The sequence below is a fragment of the Lepisosteus oculatus genome, chromosome 11 (assembly GCF_040954835.1).
Source record: "Lepisosteus oculatus isolate fLepOcu1 chromosome 11, fLepOcu1.hap2, whole genome shotgun sequence".
Classification (NCBI taxonomy): domain Eukaryota; kingdom Metazoa; phylum Chordata; class Actinopteri; order Semionotiformes; family Lepisosteidae; genus Lepisosteus; species Lepisosteus oculatus.
Genome location: NC_090706.1, coordinates 17,337,106 through 17,363,011, shown reverse-complemented (window position 1 = coordinate 17,363,011; position 25,906 = coordinate 17,337,106). Strand labels below are relative to the sequence as shown.

At 46.3% G+C, this 25,906-nt stretch overlaps 1 long non-coding RNA gene across 1 annotated transcript; it reads left to right on the top strand.

Annotated features, from left to right (window-relative positions):
- Positions 1-17,819: 17,819 nt before the first annotated feature.
- Positions 17,820-25,218, top strand: LOC138241858 (uncharacterized). Its single transcript, XR_011191129.1, has 3 exons — positions 17,820-17,921; positions 22,711-22,802; positions 23,964-25,218. It is a non-coding gene; the product is annotated as an uncharacterized lncRNA (long non-coding RNA).
- Positions 25,219-25,906: the final 688 nt, after the last annotated feature.

Genomic DNA, 25,906 nt, shown 5'->3' with positions numbered 1-25,906 from the left:
CAAATATTTTTTTTTAATCAGACGTCTGTTTTTTTAAAATTATTTCTTTAAGTGACTACGGTGTCTTTTTATTCCCGAAAAAGAAATATTGAGTTCGGTACAGTTGTTTTGAAAGTTTAATAAGCTGATAGATCTAGAAAATTCATGTTCTGAAGCTTGAGAGCATGTTTTCTAGGCAAGGTAATGTCAGCTTGGATTCAAGATGTGAACGTCCATTTTTGTGCTATGAAATTGGTGCTTCTGTCACATGGTAACTACAGTATCTTTTCACAGTACAAAGATAGGATTGCTGAGGCCACTATGTTGCACAAACAGTAGTTATTTCAATTGAGCCAGAGATGGATGCAGTAAGCACTAGGGCTCAATGTCAATTGGATGCGATTGTTGATGGTATTTATAGGGATTTGAAGGGATCTTTGCTTCATTTATTCAACCTGCCCAACTGGTCCCACCCTTATCTCAATCAGCTCAGTTCTACAAGCTTTTAAAAATGTGTTACAAAGCAAAGCTTTGTCAACATACATTGAAAGGTTTCTTTTATTGCTTGTCTCTTAATGTGTGGCAAACCTATTAAATCTTAATGACTAATGCACAATTATGTAATAGAGTAATGCACATTCTCTAGTATTGTGTTTTAGATGACTGAGCTGTAAAAGCCAGCCTCGTCTAACAAGAGGAAGGTAAGGTTGAGCTTCCTGGGAGAGAAAAAAGTCTCTTTAATGCATTTTAATGCCTTGTATCCTTCTGAAGGGTTTGCTGTAAATCCGTAAATGAATTCGTTCCCTGTGCAGTCTGTGATTCAATGGCGTTCTCAGACCTTTGCTTCCACAGAAGTCATGATGTCTGATTTCACACATTTCTTAGCATCCAGGAGATTGTTAATCCGCGGTGAGCAATGCCACAAAAAAGATACCTTTTAATTTCTTTTTTTTTAATTCACTCTCAAACTCACAAAGAGAAACTGAAGTGGCAATCAGATTTGTATTTTTCCTTCCTGTGAGAACTTTGCAAATTAGCTCTCAGCATGAAAGAAAATGTTCCAGAGACATGAAATAGGATTATTCTTTCGCTTCTGGTGATCCACACAGAGAGCTAGCACTGTTATGCTGTGTCCAAATGTAGCTAGAACATTTTGGTTTGGTTATGTTATTCCAGATTACTGAAAGAAGGGTAGAGTACTTATGGCAGACACCCAGTCATAAAGTTGTAGCCACATTGTAGTGACATACAGAGTGCACGTGTTACATGATGATGCCTTATCAAGTCTTTAAGATGTTACTAAAATTCCAGACTGACAGTTAAACACAGAAGCTATGCTTTGTTAAACAGCACTGCAATATTTTGACAACACTCCTTGGAGTCTTCAAATTTGCATCACCACATGCTTTCTGTCCTAGGCTTGCAGTGTTTTCTGCAACATTATCTTGTGATCTGGGCTACATCCTGTTTCGCCTCCTGCTATTATACTCCAGTGATTGAGATACTCCAGAGCATCCCCCTGTCATACAATCCCAGTAACATTGTCCACTAAAATGCAGTCTTTTCAAGAACGCCCTCATCGAGAATAATCTCACGCTTGCCATACAATGTACAATTCTATAGTAATTACACATGAATGTATACACAATTACAAAGTTAGGAGGCATAATTCCAAAGCAGTTTGTGGCCTGTGCCTTTTGCCAGTATATTATTAAAAAATAATTTGTAAGTACTCTGTAATTCTAGATTCGTAATGTGAAGTGTTACCATTTTTACTGCCTTTGGTAATCCATTGCTGTGGGGATGAAATCTTTAAGGCTCAACAGCACAGTACAATCCAATACAGTAAGAATACCAGAAAAGATACAAACGACAAGCACCCGTTCCGCCCACATAGCTTGTTTGGAAGTTCGTAGAATAGTGCTGCTGTGAGAGTATGAGAACAGTTACGAAACAAGAGGACCATTCAGCTCATCTGGTATCTCGTAGCCAATTGATCTGAGGATCACATCTGACTGTTTCTTGAAAACATCCCAGGTATCCCCTTCAACAACATGGCTAGGCGTAGCTTGTTCCAGCCTCCCACCACCCTTTGTGTAAGGTAGTGTTCCACCTGTTCTCAGTTTCAAATACACTTCCTGTAAATGTTGTGCCATTTTCCTCACCATTTTGTAAGATGTGCTTTTGCAGGCCATGGAACACAGAGATTGACTGTATCACTCAAATTAGTAACGTGGTGCACAAATTCAGGTTGATTAATATATTCAGATAGAATATTGGGCACTCATTTGACTATCTCTGGTGTCTTAATTACAAAAATGAGAGAGAGAGACAAAAACTCCAAGATATTATTCCTGCTTTGATAGAAAAATTGTATATTAATCTATTATATACTATTATATATTATCTATTAGATTAAGTACATTAATTTATACTTAATTTAAGAGTTAAATTGACTTTAAAATGGCTTTAGCTGCAGAGGATTATACAGGTTTTGGGGTTTAGAGCAACTAATATAATTCCAGGTCTAAAAAGAATCTCATACACTGATATGTTAAAGGAACTGAATCTCTGCCATGGAGGAGATAATGGAAATCATGTAGGAGACAATAAAAAGCAAGCACCCAAAATCTTTAAAGTTACTGTCAAAGCCAACTAGTTCCTGAGCAGTGAAATAAGGAAATCACAACACAGGGAGGTCTTTTCAGAGCTGAGCACAGGATGGAGTGTTTTAATTGTGGGTGTCCCAGAAATGCAGGATTTTGTTCAATTTGATTTCTCTCAGATCCTCCAAGAAGCAGCAGGATAAGGTTCAGGGATCAAGGAGCTGCTACAGATGAAACAGGCATGTCACGTTGGATGGCGTCCCGTTTGTAAGCTCTTAGGAGGTTGGAAGGAAAGTGAGTCTCAAACGACAGCAGACTGATAGACGGGGCGTAGTATGTAATAAGGGGGAAGGTGAAGGCAGAAGAGTTCCAGGAGAGGTGAGGCTGGTGGCCTCTTATTAATGGCAATTACATCATCGCTCTGGACGTTTACATCAGGGCTGTCCGCTCCGGCTCCCGGAGGCCTGGTCTGTCTGCAGGCTGACAAAGTCTCTCAAGCGGCAGCTGTTAAACTGGCCCAGTCAAACCAGCAAACCAGCTTGGTCAGACATGAGCTGGAATGGACACCCACTGACGCACCGGCCCACCAGGACCAGGGCCAGGGTGGTGTTTTGTCAGCGTTTCCCAAACCTGTCTGTTCTTTATTGTGCATGTCTTAGAGCTGACAGAGAATGGCAAAAAGCTGCCAAGGCACCTAAGTGCTGTAGCGCAGTATCCCCAAACGCACGACGACGTCGTGAACACAAACGAATGCTGTGTGCTGACGTTACAGGTGGGACACCCCAGATTTGGTTCCTATGCAGTACATCTGATCTTCTCTTTGTGGAGCAGATCTCCAGCCAGTTGCCCGTGCCATGGGTCTGTATATGACCTGCCCTGTCACAGCGCACTAACAAGGCTGCCCAGGGTTCCACGTCTCAGGTCTTAGAGACACATGTGGACAGCATGGACAGCATGTGTTGAGCCCAGACAGTCCTCCCCTTCCCTGAAAGCAAAACAGTTGTGGAAAGACCCCCCCTTGCCCCACCCAGAACATAGAACAGTAGATACCTGGAGCTGAAGGGCTCCTTTCTGCCTGCCATGTGCTTTCTGATTGCTGTGGTTGGTAAATCTGCAGTTCTTTACCAAGGTGCTGAGAGGTCTTAGGAACAGAGCAGACTTGACATCCTGCATCTAGAAGGGTAGAATCAATTTTCCTCTCTCCTGGATCTGCCTTTAAAGCAAAATATGCTTTGATGCTTTGCATGGAATTGAAGCTTTAATTCTTATAATTGCACTTTCATTTTTTCAAACATTTTAGTGACCACTAAGTATTTCAGCTTGTATCCCAAGATCAGCTCTCTTTACAGAAGCCATTTTTGGTGGAATAGTTAGTTGGCATGGCAAACGGCATTTAAAGCTGGACATTTATTCAAACAGTAGTCAATACACAATGGGTTAGGAAATAGAAACAGAATAACAGAGGAAAAATGATATTCAACTATTGCCTGTATACATATGTAAATGCAATATGTTTTGTTAGAAAGGTTTCTGTGTAGCATAGCATAACCACTTGAGCAAACCACGCTGTTTGTGTATTTTGCACCCTGGGATGCACTTAGGACTGAATAATTGCGCTCTTGTGTGTGTGTTTTTCCCCTGGTTCTGCAAGTGGTTCTTTATGGCTGTTTGCCACAGATTTTGAGAAAAGACAAACCTAAAGCAAAGCAGGGTTATTGGCAGATCTTGGGTCCAAGAGGTCCCGTTGATAAAAAGCATGCACACCCCCCAACCTCCTTTCACGCATTTAAAATTGACCAAACCCTCTTGTTTTTAGAGGAGGGAGGTGCTGAAGACTGTGTACTTGGAGGCGCTTGCACAGAGCACACAAGCCTGGCTCCCTGAGACAGGTAAAAAAAAACGAAAAACATGCAGAACACAAGCAGCTGGAGGCAGAACATGTGCACCAAACGCGAGTACCAAAGGATTTCTCCTGCTGTTTAACAAGCCCTGTCTGCGGGGCTGGACACCTTCACCTCCTGTCTGTGGGATGTCTTTTGTCATGCTTCCAAAGCTTGGCATGACTTCGCTGCAGTCTTCTGGGATAAGTACAGATGGCAGAATCAGCAGCTGTAGCAGTCGTTCCCATCACACAGGACCCTGCCGTATTAAACCCAGCAGCCCGGGCAGAGAGAACCCCGGTGAGACACAACACCAAGTCTAAAATGGAGCAGGCACCAACACATCTGTGGCTACTAGTTGACTGTACGTGTACTGCGTAGAAATAAATCCTGATGTTTCTTGCATGTGTTCAAACAGCAGAATTTATTTTAGTATTCAAGGTCAATAAGTCCTTCCATTAGTCTCTGAGTCCAAATGTACATACTGAGATACTGAACCTACACTGAACTGCGGTGGATGTGCTGTAATGGGTACTCCTGTGGGGCTCACTTACAGTGCAGATGTAGTTCTCTGGTCCTGATGTCACTGGTTTGAACCTGGGTGACGGCACTAGCAGATTGTGACCTTCACTTTCCAAGTGGAGGTGGGGAAAGGGAGAGTTGAAAATCATATCCCAAAGCAGGTAATGGGGATCCCCTCCACCACCACCAATTTGCTGCCACACCTGGATGATCTGACAGCAGCCATAGTGCGCCAGTATGCTCACCACACACCAGCTCTCAGTGGGGAGGAGAAAAGAGTGATGAAGCCAGTTCATAGATGGGGATTATTAGGAGGCCATGATTGGTAAGGGCCAATGGGAAATTTGACCAGGGTAACAGCCCTACTCTTTGTAAGAGACGCCCTGGGATTTTTAATGACCACAGAGAGTCAGGACCTCAGTTTTACATCTCATCCAAAAGTAGGCGCCTGTTTACAGTATAGTGTCCCCATCCTTATACTGGAACAGTGTCCCACACAGACCTCAGGGTGAGTGCCCCCTACTGGTTCCACTAGCACCTCTTTAAGCAGGAACCTTAGTTTTTTTCACAGGAGTCTCCCATCCAGGTACTAACCAGGCTCATACCTGCTGAGCTTCAGGAGGCTTCCAGTTGTGAGTTGCAGGGTGATATATATATACAGGGTTTTTCAAAATCACAAATTTGGTGAGGGGAGACCATGCTGAAAAAGCTGTTTCTCTTCCGTTGCAGTTTTATGCCAGCTGGGGGCAGTGCAGTTGCGCAGTGGTTTGCCTTCTTGCCCCTCAGTGCTGGGGTTCTGGGTTTGATTTCTAGTAGGCTATCTGTGTGGAGTTTGTATGTTCTGATATAAGACATACTGGTTAACTGGATTCTGGGAAAGCTGGCCCTGGTGTGAGTGTGTGCGTGAATGTGTCTGTGTCTGTGTGTATGTCCTGCGATGGACCTGAATCCAGTCCAGGGTGTACCCCACCTGTCACCTGTTGCTTGCCGGTATAGATGACCCTGTAGTGGATGATGAGGTTAGAAAATGGATGGATGATGTATTAGCTAGATAACCAACACCACCCCCCCACTAGCAACGTGAGGACGGGATTAGTCCATCGGTCATGTCACTGGCTGACTGTGATGTGGTCACTCAGTTGGCGCTTCTGGGATGACTCAGCATGCTTTAGCAATGCACATTTCATCCTCTTTTTTGGAAAAATTGGAAAAATAATAAAATATCCCATCATTCAGACCTAAGATCAACCATGCATTTCAGCACTGGTGATATGGAGCCACTGGATCTGCTGTAATATCTGTTTAGAGATGAAACGCATTTTTGGTAGACCATCACAACTCTATTGGGCCTTTCTGGGAGTTGATCCTTAATCTCCTTTCACTTTTTCCATGAGCGCTCCAAACATGTCTATGGAAATGACATTGCTTTCCAGGACAAACAGTGACTTCTAAGACCTGGCTAGCCCATGCGGATTGGCAGTGATGTCACTGCACGCTGTGCCGCTCCTCCAGTCTGCACTCACTCTCCTGTCAGGGGCTGTGGAGACTCCAGCATGTCACATGACGAGGGAGTCCCGCAGGTGGGCGTGTCTCAGTCTCTCCCAGGCAGGACTGGCAATCTTTGCTAGATAGCCAGTGCCAAAAGCAATTGGAAATTCCCAACTAGGTCGGGGAAACAAGTAATTGTCATTTCCAAATTAAACTCTCTCTTCCTCTCCTTCTGTGTCTGTTTGTCCTGACTATTGCTGTGCAGCCCATAGCTTTCTGATCTTCCATTACCTCTGTTTCCCAGAAAAGCCATACAGAATCCACACTTCGCTCTGTTCAACCCGGGAATCTGACTCAGTGCCAGATCCATTGACCCATCAGGACTTCCCTAGACCTGCACTGCTGGGGGAACATTTATACATCCCCAGAAAATGACATTTTGTCTTCTTCTCCTTTCCAGCTCATTGCGGCTTCAACCCCGGTGGAGCCCCCTGTTTGGAAACCTCAACCTCAGCCCAGCCACGCCCTCCCTCCCCCCCCCCCCCGGCCCCACCCCCCTCGCTGTCGGACCAGTCCCAGCACAGGAGCAGGGGGGTCCTGGCAGAAAGGAGCCGGCGGGGGAGTGGGAGGCTACGCCACCTGCTCCGTCTCAGCCACGGGTATTCTTGGGTAGATAATACGGATGTCGTTGTTATTGCTTGAGAATACGCGTAGCTGGGTGGAGTCCCTGCGACAAGCCCCACCTCCTCTTCAGCCTAAGCCGAACACCGCCGGAGGACGGCCAGGCAGGGGACCTGCGGTCGGCCCGCCAGTGCCGGTGGGTGCTTGTTTCTTTCCCCCTTATATATCCCACACCACTTGTGTTCAGCGTCAACCAGGTGTTCCCTCGGCCGAATCTTTGGGGAATGTTGGGAGAGGGGTGGGGAGGGGCTGGTTTCGTCCGTTCAGTGTCGTCAGACGGGTCTTTGCCAGGGTAGGGGTAACAGGACAGCAGAGCAGGCCCGCGCCGAAATGTCAGTAGCCTTTACTGTTGGACGGAGGCTGGGATCTACGTCTGTCTGCGTCTGTTCCTGGCCAGACAGCCCAGTGGCGGACAGAAATGATTCCAGAGGTCACAGGAAGCAGGAGGGGAGGGGCGGGATCCGAGCTTGTTTAGCTCAGTGCATACATTAGAAGAACTATGTTAGATTGAATTGAGCCCTCTCCTCAAAACAATAGCAGAACTGTGTCACCACTGCCACACAACACATCTGATTTTTAAGAGGCACCTGCTTTACGCCTGAGTACTTACACCGGCTCATACACCCTGCTGGGTTGGTGCCTGCTCTTGTTGTGCCAGGCACTTTGCTGTAGTTCTTATTTCTCCCTAGGGGATCCTGGATTAGTATTTTTTCTCCATCAGTGTCCCCCACACCCCCCCCCCCCACCACCACCACCCTTTTTAATATAATATGTTGGTTTCCCAGAATAAGTAACAGTCCCTGCTTTCCAGGCGTGGTGCAAATATTGATGATGGCTTCTCGTTGTACAGCTGGGTGCAGGACACTGTGGCACCCCGGACGTTCCCCAGAGCTCAGAGGCTAGTTGCATAAAACTGCTTTGGTTCAATTCCCCTGTTCTGTGTTTCTTTTCAGTGATTTTGGATCTTACAGATATTCTATTAAGTAACTCGGCACTTTGAAATCAATGTCTTGGTGAAGTGGAATGAAATCCATACTTGATACATAAGGCGTTTTGTGCTTCTTGGCCCTTTAACCATTATCAGAGAGCTGTGAGAACAAATGTAGATCTTTACGCAGGGCAGGGTACTGTACTGCGATTGCTCCAGTCAGCCCAGCTAAGGAGATGATAAGTAGATGACATCATTCTTTGGGAGTAGAGGGGTGTGGTCAAGCTGTGATGGACAGAGGATAAGGATGCCCTGTTGACCAGAGCAATGAGAGTTCTCTATTCTCCATTCTGGATTATCTGGATAAAATCACCTGTGACCCACCCCTTAGTCTAGTGAATGACTTTAACCAAAACCTTTAAGAACTGCTAACCGTTACTTCGAAAGCTTTTAATGATCTGCATGTCCCGTCCCTGTGTGTACATAGAAATGGTGAGCTAAAACATAAGTGCTTTCCTTTACAACAAAAAACAGGGACATGGGCTACAAATGTCGGTGCATTTAGCCCTTCAGCATTGTGTTCCTTATATCAAGAGCTTCCTGAATGAAGATGCTTTGGAGGGTTAAATTGGTCAGCAAGCTGCCCCCTTAAGACACTAGTAAAAGTGCCCAGCATCAACGTCCTTCAGCCTATGTATTACATGACATATGACTCTGTAATCATCTGCTGGGTGTATATTGGCATAGAGCAGGCAGCTGTCTGTCTGGGGTGTTTTGACCTCATTGGTTTTAAGACAGGAAGGAGAGGACTGGCTTCTCTTTCAGATTTGTCAACATGTACCATATCATCCATAAAAACCCTGATACCAGGCTCGACTACATTTCTGTACGTTTGGACATCTGGGAAATATTAAAAATGCATCGCTCTTTTGTGCAGAGATATTGAGTGTTTTTTAATTATTTATTCTGTGTGTTTGGCTTTCTGCATTAAGGTTGTATACCTTGAGATCCAAAGGCAGGGTGTTTTCTTTGAGGCAGCCAAACCCATTGCATCCCTCGCTGTGGCTAATCTCTAGGTTTGGATCTAGGTTTGTACCATCCTTACACCTTGGGCAGTTGAATGAGCTGTCATTTGCAGGCGGAATGGAATGCTTCAACTTGTGTTTTCATGGCGGTTTACTGTACTTCACAGCACTTTTGCTATAGCAGGCTCTCGTAAAAGTGATAAAGTAGGTGTAGGCTCCGAGGGATTTGGAGCTTTGAAAGGGTCTCCAGTGTCAAGTGAAATTTAAAAAATGCACACGTTTCCCCTTACATTCATGCGTTGATGTTACATAAAATAGTCCATTTTAAGTTTTAAGCTACACAGCTACTTCAGGAGGTCTGGCTTTTCTAAAAAAAAAAGAGAAAGCTCCCCATGTACTGGAGAAATAAATGACATCTGCTCTCTTTCACTTCAAACTCAAGGAGGTTTATTGGTAAGACGGACAAATGACAGTGTAAAAAGCAATAACTGTTAGCATACAGTAAAACTGTTTTCCCTCCCGCCCATCATCTCCGCAGAAACTGGGTGATCGCTGGATTGCTGTGGGGCTGAACTGTGAACACGAAGCGAGTATCTCTGGATGGACATGTCAGGAAATAAGGCAGCGTCAGGGGGAAAAAATGCAAAGAGTCCGATCCAATACGTTTAACGAGCAAGCTTATTCCGAACAGCCTTAGTAACACTTACCACAGCGTATTATGGTAAAGGCAGGGTACAGTGCAATACAATATCATGAAATCAAGCTGAAGCATGCAAAGGGTCTGATCCAGTACCTTTAACAAGCAAGCATATTTCGGACAGCCTTAGAAACACTCATGCAACAGACGTGTATGGTGAATTGTGGTGCAAACTTCGGCAATCCATTACAAGTAAACGCAGAGTGCAGGAGTGGATAAAGGTTTGGTGCATTAACACGGCAGGTTTCACAGTCATTTTATTGCTCACTGTCAAGGACGTTACCTTCCTGGGGTGTGCTGCAGCTGGAATCGGACTCAGTAGTACACCCTTGAGGTTTACAGTGCTGTTACCATGACTTCACAGTGACCTGCTGAATGCCGCCATGTTTTCACCATAAAGGGCACCCTGTTGTGCAAAACTGCACTGGTTCCAGATCAGTGTGTACCTTGTGCAGTACCGCTCTTGCCCCATGGACACCTGGGAAGTCAGGACAATGCTGCTGACACTCACACTGACTGTGCAAGGGCATTGGTGAAGAAAGTGTTAAAGTGGCTATAGCAATCCTGTGAAAAAAACAGTAGCCATCCAGATGTGATTTCTTCTTAAGTGACAACTCAGAGAAGTTCTTACACAGATTTACAAACAGAGGGGAGGGGGGTTCAAAGCATTTATTTTTTGACAGACTTTTTTTAATGGAGCTTAACAGGCTTATGTAAATCCACCTTTCACAGTGGGAGGATATATAATTCATTTATGTAGCCTTTGATAGCATTTCCTCACTAACCTTGAAAGCCCAGGAAAATCAATTCGCCACACATCCCTGTTAGTACATTGTAATACCGGCTCTCTGCCTGCCAGAGGTTTTTTTCCACTTAAACAGGGCGCAGATAGGCTCTGTGTGTGGGTGTGACTGTATTTGAGAGTGCAAGTATAAGGATCTCCAGTCTCCGTTTTTCAATAGTTAGAAAAAATCTTGAAAGCCCATTACGCCGAGATTAATAAAAGCTTCCTATTCGGCAGTATTGCATTATCCCCATCTCTGGGCTCTTCCAGATCTTTCTGATTAGTGATTTCCGTGGCTTGGAATGCTGAGGTGGGAAAATTGTTTGGGGGGTCAGGGAAGTCAAAGAAGGTTGCCGTGGAGATTCCCATGCCGTCTGTTGGAGGGACGGAGTTTTGCGTTGGAGAATCGTGGCTTTGTGACCAGTGGAGGTGGAGCTGATGTGCGGCGGAGCATGGGGAGGTGAGCCCCCCAGTCAGGGACACTGGCCAGCTCTCACAGGAGAAATGGCTCTTGTGGTTCCTTTCCTTTTCCCTCCTGCTTGGCGCAGTCCTCTCCCTTTCCTGTCTAGACCGCCGACAGTTCCTTCAACGATGCTTTCTGGCTCCGAGAGTCTCGCGACAACCCACTGCCAAACAGGCGCTGAGCAGGGGGGAGCGAATTTTGCGTTGCGCAGCGTTCGGAGGCCCATTGCTGAGGGGTGACACGTAGAGGCCGCTGCCCTCCCCCCTTACAAATCTTCAAACGCAATTCGCTCACGTTTCCCGGTAGAGGGGCAGCCACTTGCCACAACAACACAGAAATGGCAGCACTCGCCCCCTGAGCCCTGTCGCTTGCGGCCTGCCCTGCTGGTGCAATAGTAGTAGCGAGACCAGCGGTGTTTCATCCAATGCAGCACAACAGATCTGCAAACAGCGAAACAGCGCCTGCTTTGCAATCGGTTGTCGCAAGACTCTCGGAGCCAGACGGCATTGTTGAAGGAATGCTTGGCGGTCTAGGAGTGCAATGCATTGCATTCAAATCCAGCTGTGCTGCAGAATGGAGACAGTGGACCCAGCTGCTCTTGATCCTAACCGGCGCTCAGGCCCGAGGAACCAGGGTTCTGTGAGCTGCAGGAAGGCCCAGACTGCGAGACCCCCTGTTGTAGTGTCCGGCAGGCTTTACACAACAGAGCAATGCTTTGAACAGGCCACAGATCAGACAAGTGTGAACGGCAGCATGTTCCTGTTCAACTGGCACCCTCATCCTGGGCCCTGTAGCACTGAAATTATCAGAGGAGGCCTGTTCAACACCTGTCAAGAGCAGAAGAACCAGGCAGCAGATCTTACAGGGAAGGATAAATAAGCCTTCAGACCGACAGAAAAATATTACTGCCCCCACCTTTTCTTGCTCTGAAAGATGAGGCCTCATCAGAAATCCTGGGGGGGCTTAATTAGACCCCAACCTGGGTGCCCTCGACAGGTAAATCCGCTTCATCCACTGAGCCGCCTTTCAGTTTCCAGACACGGCTGTTCAGTTAAGAAAAACGTCAAAAGATCAGTCTGTGGTTGCACATCTATAGAAGCTGAATTTGTTTGCGTGCATCTATTCTGTGCATGTATATTCTGGAAGCCACCTTGGAATAAAATCCCGATCCAAGTGCATAAATAAAACAATTATAATATATAGGTATATGAGTAAGTATATAAATAAATTGCACTCCTCGTAGCTCTGGGTGCCTAGCAACAGAATCCCTCGGTTGCCTGGCAACGGGGTTGCTGCGGAATGTGCGCGTTGATTGGCAGCTGTGACAGCGATGCTTCTCTTCGGGTTGAGAAATCACACTTGACCCCTCCTAGTACAAGGGCCGGGGGGGTGGGGGGGAGGCCGAGATGAAAACAACAGTAATCATTTTCCATTTTTGTCTTCCACAACCACACCATTCCCCCCCACCACCACCACCGCTGGCTCCCCAAGTCCACAGAGCTCCTCCAGTCGTCAGCCTGTAGCACTCGCGGCCGGCAGGAGTGTGGGAAGACAACGGGGAGGTTGAATATGCTCATCACACAGTAGTCAAACTGCGCACCCGCAGTTGGAGACACACGGCCCTGGCTGGTTTACTGCCACTGCCAACCCCAGCAAAATGATCCACTTTGTCCTTATTCCTCCCAGCCTTCCCATTATCTCCTCCACTGTTAGAGCGGCACCTGCAATGTTTACATGTGAACTCTTTCGTTCGGGTCTTTGTCACTCTGGCCATGTTGGTTTTATGGACCTGCTCTTTTTCCTGGTGGGGGGCGAGGCAGATGGCGCACTCTTCCTGTCCCCTGCCTCTGCTGGGCCGGTTCCCTGGGCCGAAGTGACACAGGACCCTTCGGCACACTTGTTCCCAGCCCTGCTCCCAGCCTTCTCCCGCGGCTTCCCGATTAGGTTCCCACCCGATGTTCTGTTCATTAAGTTCATCGAACCTTCTAACGGACCTGTTCACTTCATTGGACCTTTCAACCTCTTTCTGTCCCCCAGCGCTGGGTTCTCAGAAACGCCTTGTTGCCAACGCGACTCGAGCAAATCGACGCAGGTTGGGGGCCCAGATCGCACACAAACGTGCTGCGTGCTGGGTGACAATAGTGCTGGGAGCTGCGCTGTGTGGTTTCATAGGTGGGAAACAGAAACAATCATGCATGCCTGTGTAAGGAGGGTACTTCATCCTACACCAGTTGCATCGGTTATTGACCCCTAAATTCACTGCTTGCTGTTGGAACCCCCTCATAATTGCTGGACATACAGTGCCTTTCAGAAAGTCTACACCCCCCTTGGTCTTTTTCATATTTGATTGTGTTACAGCATGGAATCATGATGCGTTTAATTGAGAATGTTTGCCACTCATCAACACCAAGTACTCTATCGTGTCAAAGTGAAAAAAATAAATCCAGACATTTTACTAAATTAATCACAAATAAAAAACAGAAAATATTTGAATGCATAAGTATTCACCCCCTTGCTTTGACACACCTCAGTTACCCCTGAAGTAATCAACTCTCTTCTCCAAGTCCCATAATTACTTGACTGGAGTCCACCTGTGTGCAGTTGAGGTGTTTCACATGATTTCAGAATAAATACACCTGGAAACACCACACCATGAAGACCAAGGAACATTCCAAGCAGTTAGGAGACGGCTCTTCACAAATACCAGTCAGGACAAGAATATAAGAACATTTCCAAGGCATTGAATATACCTCAAAGCACAGTGAAGTCTGTCATTAAAAAGGTGAGAAAATATGGAACAACTGTGAATCTGCCCGGAAGTGGCAACAATAGCACGCACACTTCATAAACCTGGCTTGTACGGAAGGGTGGCAAGAAAAAAGCCTTTGTTGAGGAAAAAAAAACTCTTATCACGTCTCGACTGGATTTATCCCAAAGGTATGTGAGAGACTCAACAATTTAGAGGAAGAGTATATGGTCTGATGAGACCAAAATTAAACTTTATGTTGGGTGCAAACCTAACACAGCACATCACACTGGGAACACCATCCCTACAGTGAAGCATAGTGGTGGCAGCATCACGCTTTGGGGACGCTTCTCTGCGGCAGGGACTGGAAAACTCATTAAGACAGAAGGAGAAATGGATGGAGCTAGGTACCGAAGAATCCTGTAGGAAAACGTGCTGCAATCCGCAAGAGCACTGGGACTGGGAAGATGATTCATCTTCCAACAGGACATTGACCTGAAACATACAGCAAACGCCACACTGGAGTGGCTTAAAACCAAAAAGGTTAATGTCCTGGAGTGGCCCAGCCAAAGCCCAGACCTCAACCCAATTGAGCATCTGTAGAATGACTCAAAAATTGCTTGATGGAGCTTGAGCAATTTAACCAAGGAGAATGGACAAAAAGTCCAGTGTCAAGATGTGCAACGCCGATAGAGACTCACAGCTGTGGGTGGGGTTACAGAGTACTTTGTGTTGATGAGTGGCAGACATTCTCAGTTATAAAGGAACAAGTAATAGGTTTATTCCATGCTGAAAAAAAGAAGAAAGAGAACACAACGTTTCGGCTGTGGAGCCTTCTTCAGGTGTGATTCTCAGTTATAGTTCCATGCTATAACACAATAAAATGTGAAAAAGTCCAAGGGGGGGATGTAGACTTTCTATAGGCACTGTATACCCGATGTAATCCGACAGCACTGCCCTTCATCTAGGTGAGATTGATAGATAAAACTTGATTGATCCCGAAAGGAAATCGATGAGGGACTTCTTACATTACAGACCACGTTCTTTTAATGTGTAGGGCCTACGATAATTTAGACAGGGCTCCAAAATGGCTTATTTTATTCACATTAAACCGAAGCAAAATAGTTCAAGTCGCGTCATGCCGGTTGCTTCACTACAGTTTACCAAGAAAGCCACGCGTGATAAAATAGCACTCAGGTCTTACAAGGTGAAAGCAGTCGATTTTTCTGCAGTAAAAAATCAGCCCGGTAAATCTCACTCAAATCTAGCCACCGCATGCCAAATAAAACCTAAAACCTACTTTAAATATCATACATAAACTTCCGAGGAGTGATATTTGAAGTGCGAGATTGTGTGTTTTCTCCTTAAAACCATATGGAAACCCGTGAAGCAGAATAAAGAGGGACAATCGCACAAGCTCACCATTAACAGGACCTGAGCTGGGAGGGGGAAACTTCAGGAGACGACAGGGGCTTCTTATCTCCACAACCAGCTCACTTTAAGACCCGCTTAACCCCAGCGGGCAAACAAAAGTGCAAAAACACCTGACCGCTTCCCGATCTCTCTCTCAGAGCAACACCCCCCGCTCCCAGCTCACGTTCCGCGGTGCAAAACAAAAGATACAGGCCGCCAACGAGAGCCAGTACCCAGATCTCCAATATACACACACAACCTTCGCCTCGTCACCATGTCGGCAGCAGGGGTTAATCAAGAAAACCCGGTCAAAGGGGACGATCTGCCCCCCCACTCACCACGGCCACCCCCAAAATAAGAGACTTGCTTACACTATAGTAGCAAGAGCACTTCGAGATATTTCTCTTTTAGACAAGTAGTTTTACCATGGACCATGCCAGTTAAGTGAAGATATTCACCCGTTTTGTTACCATTCTCTGTTGTCAAAATGTATAAAGCTGTTTTGTATCGCCAGTGGTGCTGGGTTACCTGCGCCTCATAGCCTGAAGTGATTGCACAGCAGGCTCATATATAGGGCTCTTCTGTGGGTTCAGTATTTATTAGGGTGCAGAGCCGGCAAAAGCCCAAGACTACTGGCATAGGCTCCTAGGCCAGCCCTAGTTTTCCGTCATTATTAGGTAACCTTTAATAATTAGCAAGGGAATGATGTGTTCATTACGTAATTAATCTTCACGTTGGTGGTGCAGGAGCAGCTTGATTGATGACTTGACGCTTCGGCCCATGAGCCAAGCCGGTCGGGTTGCTGTGGCTCACCCTTTGCGTTTGGCAGACGTTAAATGTCACTCCACCCCGCACTGTCGGCGGTCAAACGCCCTCAGCACAACTCATTCAGCACTGAAGCGCAATCGCGACACCTTGCACTGTTTCTCGCTGATTCTGCTCCTCCTCTGGGTGGTGCCATGTGTTCAAAGGCCCCGCCCTATCTCCCGGGGCAACGCATTGCAATTCGCCGCTGAAGGTCACTTGTCACTTCCGCTCACAGTTTTCCCGGTTGTACCTGTTATTTGATTGCAACAACGAAAACGTATACAATACTAACAAGAGTACAAATAACCTCCTCAGGGGTTACATACTGTAGTACAATAGCACGCTACAAAAACGTTACCGCCATTACGTCTGTTTTAAACCGTTTAAACATGGATCTCTCCCCAGACCATTTAATTTAATGTACATAATAACGTGCAGGTATAATAATTACGTCAATGACCAAGGATATGTTCATATTATTTTCAATGGAATTCCAGTTATTACAGTGTGTCTGAGATTGTATTGGTTCTTTGCGAGAAGCTAATTCTGATTTTGGACCTGCAATGTCAATGTTATTCCAGGCTTGTGTTTATTTTAAATTTTAATCATGTCCCTTTGGAGTTTGGGGCTTTAGCGTCTTTATAAAACTACAATTTGTGGACAAGGGCTGTTCACTTGGTGTCTTGTTTGGGCCACAAACTCTCTTCCACTTTCTTTAACACAGATGACAGATGAAACCGATTCCTCTTTTGTGGCCTTGTGTTACTCAAATGTTGTTCTTCGACCCCCAGCTGAAGAATTTATCCTCCAGTTTTTATTTGCTGTGCTTACACATGCTTACACATTGCTGCAGGGGACTGCTTGCTGATCACAAGCATGATGGTCAAACTCCAATTTCTTGATGAAATCCTGTGCCGAGGACACTCAATAGTCTCGTCTCCATTATCCAACAGACATGCCCACACAGCAGCAAAATGTGGTTTGAGGAAGGAGTTAGAACTTCGAGTCCTAGTCACACCAGTTCTGCTCTGTGTTTTGTTGGTTCCTCTGGAGTGGTTTCCACGTCCTCGTTTAATAATACGGGTATCCAAACAGGAAACGATAGGAGGGAAGAGTATCATAGCAAACCGGGCCCAGTGTTCCCTCTCTGCGTCATGTCAAAAGAGTTGTGCGCCCTAGTGGACAAGCACGGTATTACAGGTCTCCAGTCCACTCAAAAATACAGAGATGCCCCAATTTTAATGGAGAGCGAACAACTTAGTGCCCAAAGCAAAGATGTACGGGTCATTTTAGAGACCAGTTAAGATAAAAGTTACTTTGGCAGCACTCACTTTTTTCTCATTTGGAGCACCTTCGCTAAATTCTCTGCGGAATTTTGCTGGATTAGCCTGACCACGTAGAAAAAACAAAAACCCTTCAGAGAATCGCGCACACAAGCCCAGGAGACCACCCGGAACAAGCGAGAAGAAGAAATTAAAGGCCAAATGCGAGGATGGTGCTTTTTTTTTAATCATTTACCTGCAGGCTAATTTAAATACCACGCATTTAAAAAAAAGTCTCGTACGCTCGTTAAACCAATATATTTGCATGTTGTGATCAAATAGTTATCACCTCTGATCCCGGCTCCGCGAAGTAAGTTACATCTCGGCGTGCAAGATCTCGCATAGCGGTTAAATACCAGCTCTGGGAGTCCAAACCCGGTTGCTGGTGGTTACGGCGCAAAGCTAACGAGCTCATCTGCCGCGAGGGAGCTGTCGTTAGGCAGTTTAATAAAGTGACCTTTGCGTAGGGGGATATCAGCCTAAATTAGCCGCGATCTGTCTTCGCCGGTACCTTCAAGAAAAAATGAAAGCACCCTGACTTTTTTTACCTTCTTTTTCTTCTTCGTCTTCGGCGCGCTACGTGAGTCAAATGAAATTGAAAGAATTAAGCCCCGGATTTCTTTGCAGTGCAGTTGTATGTAGTTTTTTTTTTCCTCCAAAATTAGTGGTGGAGTCTTTGCGCAACAAGGACGCGTGACATCGCTAATGTATACAATTTAAGATCTGGGAGTCCAAACGTCGGCTACTTAGATTGGACTAATTGAGTGGCTTTAATTAAAACACAGATTTCCTGCCCGGTTCAAATAGAAACCTTGGTAATTAGTTTAAAAGCCATTCTCTTTCTGGTGCAGTGTATTCTTGCTGTTAGAAAGTTTATTAATAATACAATATTTGTATTGATTATTGATAAACTTTCACTTAATCAATAAATTGTCCGTAGTTAAGGACAGTAAGTAATATAGTAGAGGTATCTATTAAGACAAATTCAAAGGGGTTCACCAGGGTTTCGCATATAGAGGGTCTCTGTATCTTATCTCGACTCGACTCCTTAGACATTTTCCTATAACAGCTAAATTCCGATACTACATTCGTCTCATCGCTGTTCTAATTCCCCAATTCAGGGTCCCGGCTATTTTTGCTAGTATTCTTTAGTTCCATCTTTTACTGGTGACAGATACAGTACATTTCGTTTGCTCTCGTTTTTTTGCCGAGACTTGATCCCTGCATTTTACTCGTCAACTTGTTTTACTGGGATTATGTGAAATGCGTAGAGATGACCCTAAAACATCGCTGTCTAATATATTTTTAAAAAACGGCATGGAAAAAAAACGGAATGAATCGATCCACACTTCAGCCGAGATCAGGACAGTCTTAGACATCAGTTTCATGTTCACGTTTTATAACCGGCTGGCTTTAAGAAGGTGTCTACCGGCGTTCGTCGGTGCGCTAAGGAAAAAGAGAATGGTCTTCTGTTTCTTTTCCTCCCTATAAATTAATAACCGCGGCGCCGTGCTGATTAATCGGCCGCTAATTGCCCTGTAATCTGCGTAATTAGCCTGGCTATTCATCAGAGGATGACAGCGGCGGTTGGGTGGCGACTTCAGGACTCCATGCCGACTGGCTTAATGGAGACAGAGAGCGAGGGAGCGCGTCTGTCTGCTACGTCCAGCGGTCACGTTGCCCCGGTCTTTCTCAGTAGGTTCATCTGCCCTCTCTCTTCTCTTTCTGGCGTTGGCAACTCCTTCTGTATCTTTTTCAAAACCCAGCGCTCAAAGCCTGCAGGCGCAGACAGTTCCTCTAAGTAATACCTCCGTACGTCTGGCCGTCGCTAGCAGTTAATTAGCTCGGCTCATTCAGCCGTATCTTGAAATAAACCAGGGTTTCGGCTTGAAGAACATCGGCTGGGTAGGCTGCTCCACGCTACCACCACTCTTTGCGTAAAAAGTGCCCTCCAGCCCTCGGTTTTTAAGCCTTGTGGTCTGCACTCTGTCCGCTTTTACAAGTCTGAGTTGCAGCAATCCCTTCAATTTTAAAGTGATCCGCTGCAGCAGGTTCTATTAAACCATTGATGCTGTATAAACGTTTACGGATTGATTAAGACATTTTTCTCCTGCTTCATCAGCACCTTCATTCCAGCTGGTTTGGCACCGGAACCGCAGCAGTGCTACTCCAGACAAGATGTGTGAATCTCCTGCTCCTCCTGGAAAGGAATCTTTCTGTATAGCCAGTATCAGAGTGTCTTTCAGAGGTGGGATGGGGAGGCAGAGCACCTAGAGAACATGCAGACTTCACACAGATGGACCTCCAGCCCAAAGTTGAACCCAGGACCCAAGAGCTGTTAGGCAGCTGCATTAAGTGCCGCACCCCCACGCTGGCCAATTAAGCAATTCATGTTCAATTTTTAAAAAATTCTGAATCATCCATCCACCCATCCATTGTCAAACAGCATCATCCAATTCATTGTCGGGGGGGCTGGAGTCCATCCCAGCTAGGAGAGGTACACCCTGGACAGGACGCCCTGCAAACCCATCACAGGATCTAAGGACCAGCTCTTGTAACAGTCCTCATGGGATCAAAGCCCTCTCCTGGAAGAGAATGGCTGGACGACACCAAGCTTACAACTTCTGCTTCAGCCAGAGGAATTCAGGGTTTTCAAGTGCGCTTCTCTGGAGTCTGGGATTGGGCTTTTCCGGTCGCGAGTCCACTACCCGCTCCCCGAGAAAGGACGTCCAGCTGCAGGAATCAGACCTCTGCTCCACACGGAAGCATCGCGGATTCCGGATCCTCGAGCGAGCCTTGTGGACGAAACGCAAAGTCCCCATCGCTGGGGCTCCCTGCGTGGCATGGGACACGAGGCTGGAGTCTGGGAAGTCTGAAGACGACAGCGCCCAGAGCAATCTGACAGGCCTGCCCCCCACCCCCGAGAGGGCCTTCCCCGTGCACACCCCGTTATTCAATTTGCAATGGACTGATTCCTGTTTCCCAGCAACTGCAGTCTGATAAAAGCAGGTTTGGGAGGAGGGTGGGGTGGGGGGTGTTACTCACAGCTAAAACAGTCTAAAGTCATGGCAGACACAATTTGTGACTTCTGTTTTTTTCTTTGCAGTTTCCTCAATTCTTTTTCCCTTGCAAACGTCTTTGCAAAGGTTTGGAATCGGCTGCTGGCGATCGGCCAGCAGCCGATTCCAAACCTTTGAGAAGACGTTTGCAAACCGATCGCTCAGCTCCCCGATATCTCGTCTCGGGCTGACGTTGGAAGGAATCTGAGCGTCTGCTTGTGTCATCATGGACGTGCAATCAGGGGTATTTTGCCTCCTCTTCCCCTTAAGCAGAGGTGCCACCCGCAGTGGCCAGGCACCTGAATGGGGGGCGACACCAGCTGCTGTGACACCTGCTCTGTGGCAGCCTGGGAGGAATCTGTTGGTCACTGACCTTGGCAATGACTCCTGCCACTACTAGCAAGGGAGCCGGTCCACGCTCCCGCGAAGCCTAGTTCGGGACCCTGTGCAGACGGTCTAATCCGGAAGTGACTGGAATAAGACTTCAAGGGAAACACAGCAGGAGCAGGACGGGATGACAGACGGGGGGGCGCGACGGCTGGGATGTGGTGCTCAGGGGGGGCGTGGCGCAGTCCTGAGGTAGTCCAAAAGGGGAAACCGGGGCGCGGTCCAGGGTCCAGGGGCCGGGAGATCCATTCGAGACAGACAAGATTAAAACCGGAACGGGATCCGGAACAGGGACAGGGACAGGGAACCAGGAGGACAAAAACAGTAACGAGGCCAGGCGCCCCAGGCTCAGCAGGGCAGGACGCCATGACGAAGCCGAAGCCGTCGGGTCTCTCCTGGATAGGTCGCTGCAGAGAGACGCGGAAGTCCCGGGTTCGAGCCACCTATACTTTGGGCCGACCAGATGCGGCAAGGGCGCCCGCCTGAGCCCCCGTTGCGTTACAATACAAAAGGGCGGGAGCGCCGTTAAGAGGAGAGATTACGATCGTGACAGCTACCCAGAATCCTGCGGGTGTGCTGTGATGTCAGTGGGGAGAGGGCATTGCTCCTCAAATCGGCCTGAGCTCTCCTGTACGGCACCGTGGAGCTGCGGGCACCAAGTCAAATGCGTGAATGATGCTGGCTGGGCAGTTCAGAAGAGCTCACCTGTCTGTGCCCTGTTCTCCCAATTCAGTACAGGGGATGCTGCTGTGAGACAACAATTAAAGAACCGATCGTCAATTCCAAATCGGGCTGGTTTAATGTAAATTTGAGCTTCTAGCACAACTTGTGTAGCTACTCTTGCAAGAAACACCATGGTAGGCCGGTCTTGGTGGACCAGTTCCTAGTCTTTTGGGGGCATTTGATTCAGTAGAAAGATCTCCCTAGTCTTCATATTGAGCTAACACATACACACAGTAAATACATATCTTCAAGTGCCTCTCTCGTTTTCTATAAAAACAATGTTATTTAATTTTCCTGCCAAGAGAGTCACGCTGTAAAAAGATGCTAATGAAACGACCCAGAAGGAACGCATCAGTAAAAAGATGTTCCGTTAGAAAATACAGTGGGGTACAAATGAGGGGGACGAGATGCTCCTTTTTTTAGGTTTCTCTTCTCAGTTTCTTAGCCCAGAACAGAGGGGGAGGCAGAGAGAGTTAGTCGTCAGCAGTGCGGTAACGAAGAGGAGGATGCCCACTGATCCTCAGTGCCACTGACTGGGACGTGGGTGGCGGCAGGGAGACGAGGTGGGCAGACAGATCCTGCAGGTGCAGTAGGAGGCCTGGCAGATCAGGACCTCGAACCCCTGACCCTGAAAAAACACAAGACAAGCGCAACGTAACGAGGCTGGGGTCAAGAAAACGCCGTCCGTGCCAGCCGTGAGAAAGGAGCGTGGTCTGTCTCTTTCTCAGTTTTGTGCTGCAGACAGGAGAGCGCGCGGAGGCTCCCAGCCCCCCTGCTGATGTTCGCTCGCCTCCTCTCCCTCCCACGCGCTCTCTCACCCACGTGCGCCGCAACAGGCGCACAGAGGCGGCTCCAACGCGCAACCCACAAGGAGCACGCCGCGGCCTCTAACGAAGTTACAAATCGGCCTGCGCTACTGCGCCGCCAGCTTGGTCGTGCTGATTATGACAAATGTCCGTAAGAGCAGTTTGAAAGGATGGGAAAAAAATCCCTGGCTGCTGCAGTTAATGGAGGCTACATGCGATGCACATGTGCACATCAAGACTGATAACTGTGTCTTAAAGGACAAAGGACTGTTGTTGGAGTTTTTAAAAATATATGACAATCTGTTATGAATTTGTCTGTTCCCGTTGCTCACACTGTTCTGGATCTGGGCTAGGCAGAGACCGCCTGAGCCGAGTTTTCACCCTCTGTTCCCAGGCTGCTCCAGCTGAGCCTCCTGTCGCGGATGAGATGAGCTTCCTGTAGCTGTATGAAAGGAGACTAGCAGACGCCTGCGCTCCTTCAGTCCTGTATGTCGAGTGAGGATGCAGAGCGAACCCAGCTTTCTGTGCTTGCAGGCATGAAAACTATGATAACGGGTGCCCAATGTGACTGTATAAGAAACACCTGCAGCCGGCTCCCCCGCAGAGTCAGACTAAACAGCTCCACACCTTGCTTACACAAGGACAGCCTGGCCAGAAAAAACTCACTTCAGTCTTTCACCCAGAGTGAAGTGCAAAGGGAGTTGTCACTAGTGCTTCCTCCAAACACCATTGACATTTATGAATCTGTAGTCAAAACCATTTATTCCCTGGAAAAAGCACCTAAATATAAGCATTTTACTGCATATAGAACATTTGTGGTGATGTCAAGCAAATATGTTTATATAAAATGAACAAGTAAAGGTTTATTCCATGCTGAAAAGAGAAGAAAAGAAACACAACGTTTCGGCTGTGGAGCCTTCTTCGGGTGTGTTTATGTATTATACTGGATGAATTTACTGTATTTATATATATCAAGCTCCTGTGCTTCATATTTCCACTCCTTTATAGCTCTAACCCTCTTTCCTGAAGAGAGCTCAACCTCTCATATTTATTCTGTCGACTTTTCAGCGTGGAATTAACCTCTTCTTGCTCCTTTGCAGCCAACGCACATTGACACAGCTCCCCACTCGGACCTCGAACCTCAAACACGGGTATATAACCTGTGAAAGGAGAATCTGTAGCTCCTTCTTGAGGGCCTTAACTGAGCATGCTACTTGTGTGCCTGTGTGTCTGTGTTAGCCATCAACCACTGCCTGGTAACCCCTGAGTCTATCCAGAGCGACACATTAGCCAGGTCTGCTGTTGCCTGCAGCATTTCACCAGAGGTGTCTCTTGTAAGGTCACTTGCATCTAACTTTATTTTTCCTACGGCACAGCACACCGAGGAACTGGTCTGGTCTGCTACTACTTTGCAGTACTAAAAAATTATTAGGATTGGCACATAATGGGCTGTTGATGACCGTTCCTCTGCAATGCATGAAATGGTTAGTTCCTATGGAACATGCATATATGTGGTTGGGCATTATGTAATAATCAGACTAATTAAAAGTGTTTGAATTACTAGGATAAGTAACTTGGAGAGAACTATCATCTTATGTGGTGTCCCCTATGTCCTTCTGTTTTAAGATTTGCTCTCCCTTCCAACAGTATGGGACTCAAAGCCAGATCCCACACATGCTGCTGATCCAGGAAAGAATGAAAACATCGCCCTCTTGTGTTAGTAGTGAGTATGGCACGTCAACTCCATGAATTCATGTACTGTGTTTTTGTCCTCGGTTTTAATTATTTACCTGTGACCGGAAATAGCTAATAAGTGCAATTTCCTTCCCATCTAGATTATAGATGGTTGTCCTCTATTATTGTTTGTTCACGAGTTTTAACATTTTTGTTAAAAAGTGTAATTCTTGGGAGCTTTTCCAGTATTCATTTTCTGATATGTGGTGCGGTTTCTTACAATGAAACAAGGTAACTGCTGTTTATATGTGCGTTTTAAGATTTTTTGTGCGTGTTTGACGTGCTATATATGTTGGGGGTTTTTTACCAGAAAATGATGTTGCTCAAACCAGGGCCGGATTTTGGTGTTCGTAGGCCCTGCGCACTTTCACTCCGAAATGTGCAAAAAGAGGGCTAAACGCCAGTTGAATCACGCTAAACCGCGCGATTGATGGAGCGAGTCTTCTAATACTTCTAGTTTCTAGAACAGCCGCTTGATAGCGTGTGATTATTGATTTGGAGCACCTAGAGTCGATAGCAAGCATGTTGTTTCAGCTCGTTTTTCGTTAGTCGCTAGTGTCTCCCTCCTTCGTAGGCCCTAGACACTGTGACTACAGTGGCTCAGACTGGCTTCTGTTAGGCTGTTTTTGTGTTCTCTGATATTCTCACAGCGATTGTTAAAACGTGACTTGAAAGGAGTTTCTTTTACAGTTCAGTAAGTACGGCCCCTTCTATTTGGGTGTTTGAAATGCAGCACTGGCGCGTTTCGTTAGCATTAACGTTGCAGAATCCGAGACTTTAGTTCATTATCGCCGCTCGACAATGGAGCTGTCGCACGTTGTGTTTGTATGTGAGAGAGGGGGACAGAGACTCGTTCTCGGCCAATTACAGGCGCTGACAAACTCCGGCTCTGGTTCGGCGTGGTTTTCTCTCGCTGATTCGTGACAGGTGCCGTTTCAACTCCCACACTTAAAACATTGCAATTTGTGTAGGCTTCCTCCTACGGTCTGTGATTGTAGGTACAAAGTAAAATGGTACTTTATTTAAAGTATCACAAATAACATTCAAATTAACATTCAGTTAAGCTCGCGTTTCGTAACATACTTGTAACACATTTGCAACATGTTTTGTTCAATGTGTAATCAATTAAGAAATTTAGCTTTTTAGAACGCTACCTACAGGTCATTGGAGGGGGAACTCTAAGCATATTTAGAAACAATGAAATGTTACATTCATCGTAAATATTTATCGTTAAAAATACACCATGCAAATGCTGGGTTGTTTTTCTATATAGTAGTAGTTTATTTGATTTTCCCAAAAATGAAAAATCACAATCTCTCCAGTGGTGCCTCGCACCAATGCGGGAGATCTGTCTCCCGTGTGAGTGGGTGCGTGACGGAGTGAAAATATACGCTACAGGTAACGGGCCAATCTTTTTTTAAAGACGGTAGATTACTCATTGCTCGCTCTTTTAAGGATACCTGCTGTTAATATTTCTTGTGTTCATAATTTGTCGCATTTATAGTGGTCTGTCTATTAATATCTATCCAATCCGTAAACTTGAAGAGTGCCGATATCATGAAACTGTGTTCAATAAGGTGCAAAAACGTAAGAAAGATTACAACTTATAGTCTCTATGCATAGCAATGTTCAAAGCTAAAATGTAAAATAAATACAGATAAAATGTTTCTAGTTACTACTGTGGTGATTATGTCGGCTCTTTAATACGCTTGTTATAATTATATCCTTCTGTCAGGCTATACGGTGTTGACTGGGTGCTGATTCATCGCCTACGTGTCGCATTTGGACTTTTTTTTTCTACGCGTCTCCCATTTTCTTGAGCCAAGTCAGGTTCATGCTAAGCAGCGCACATTGGC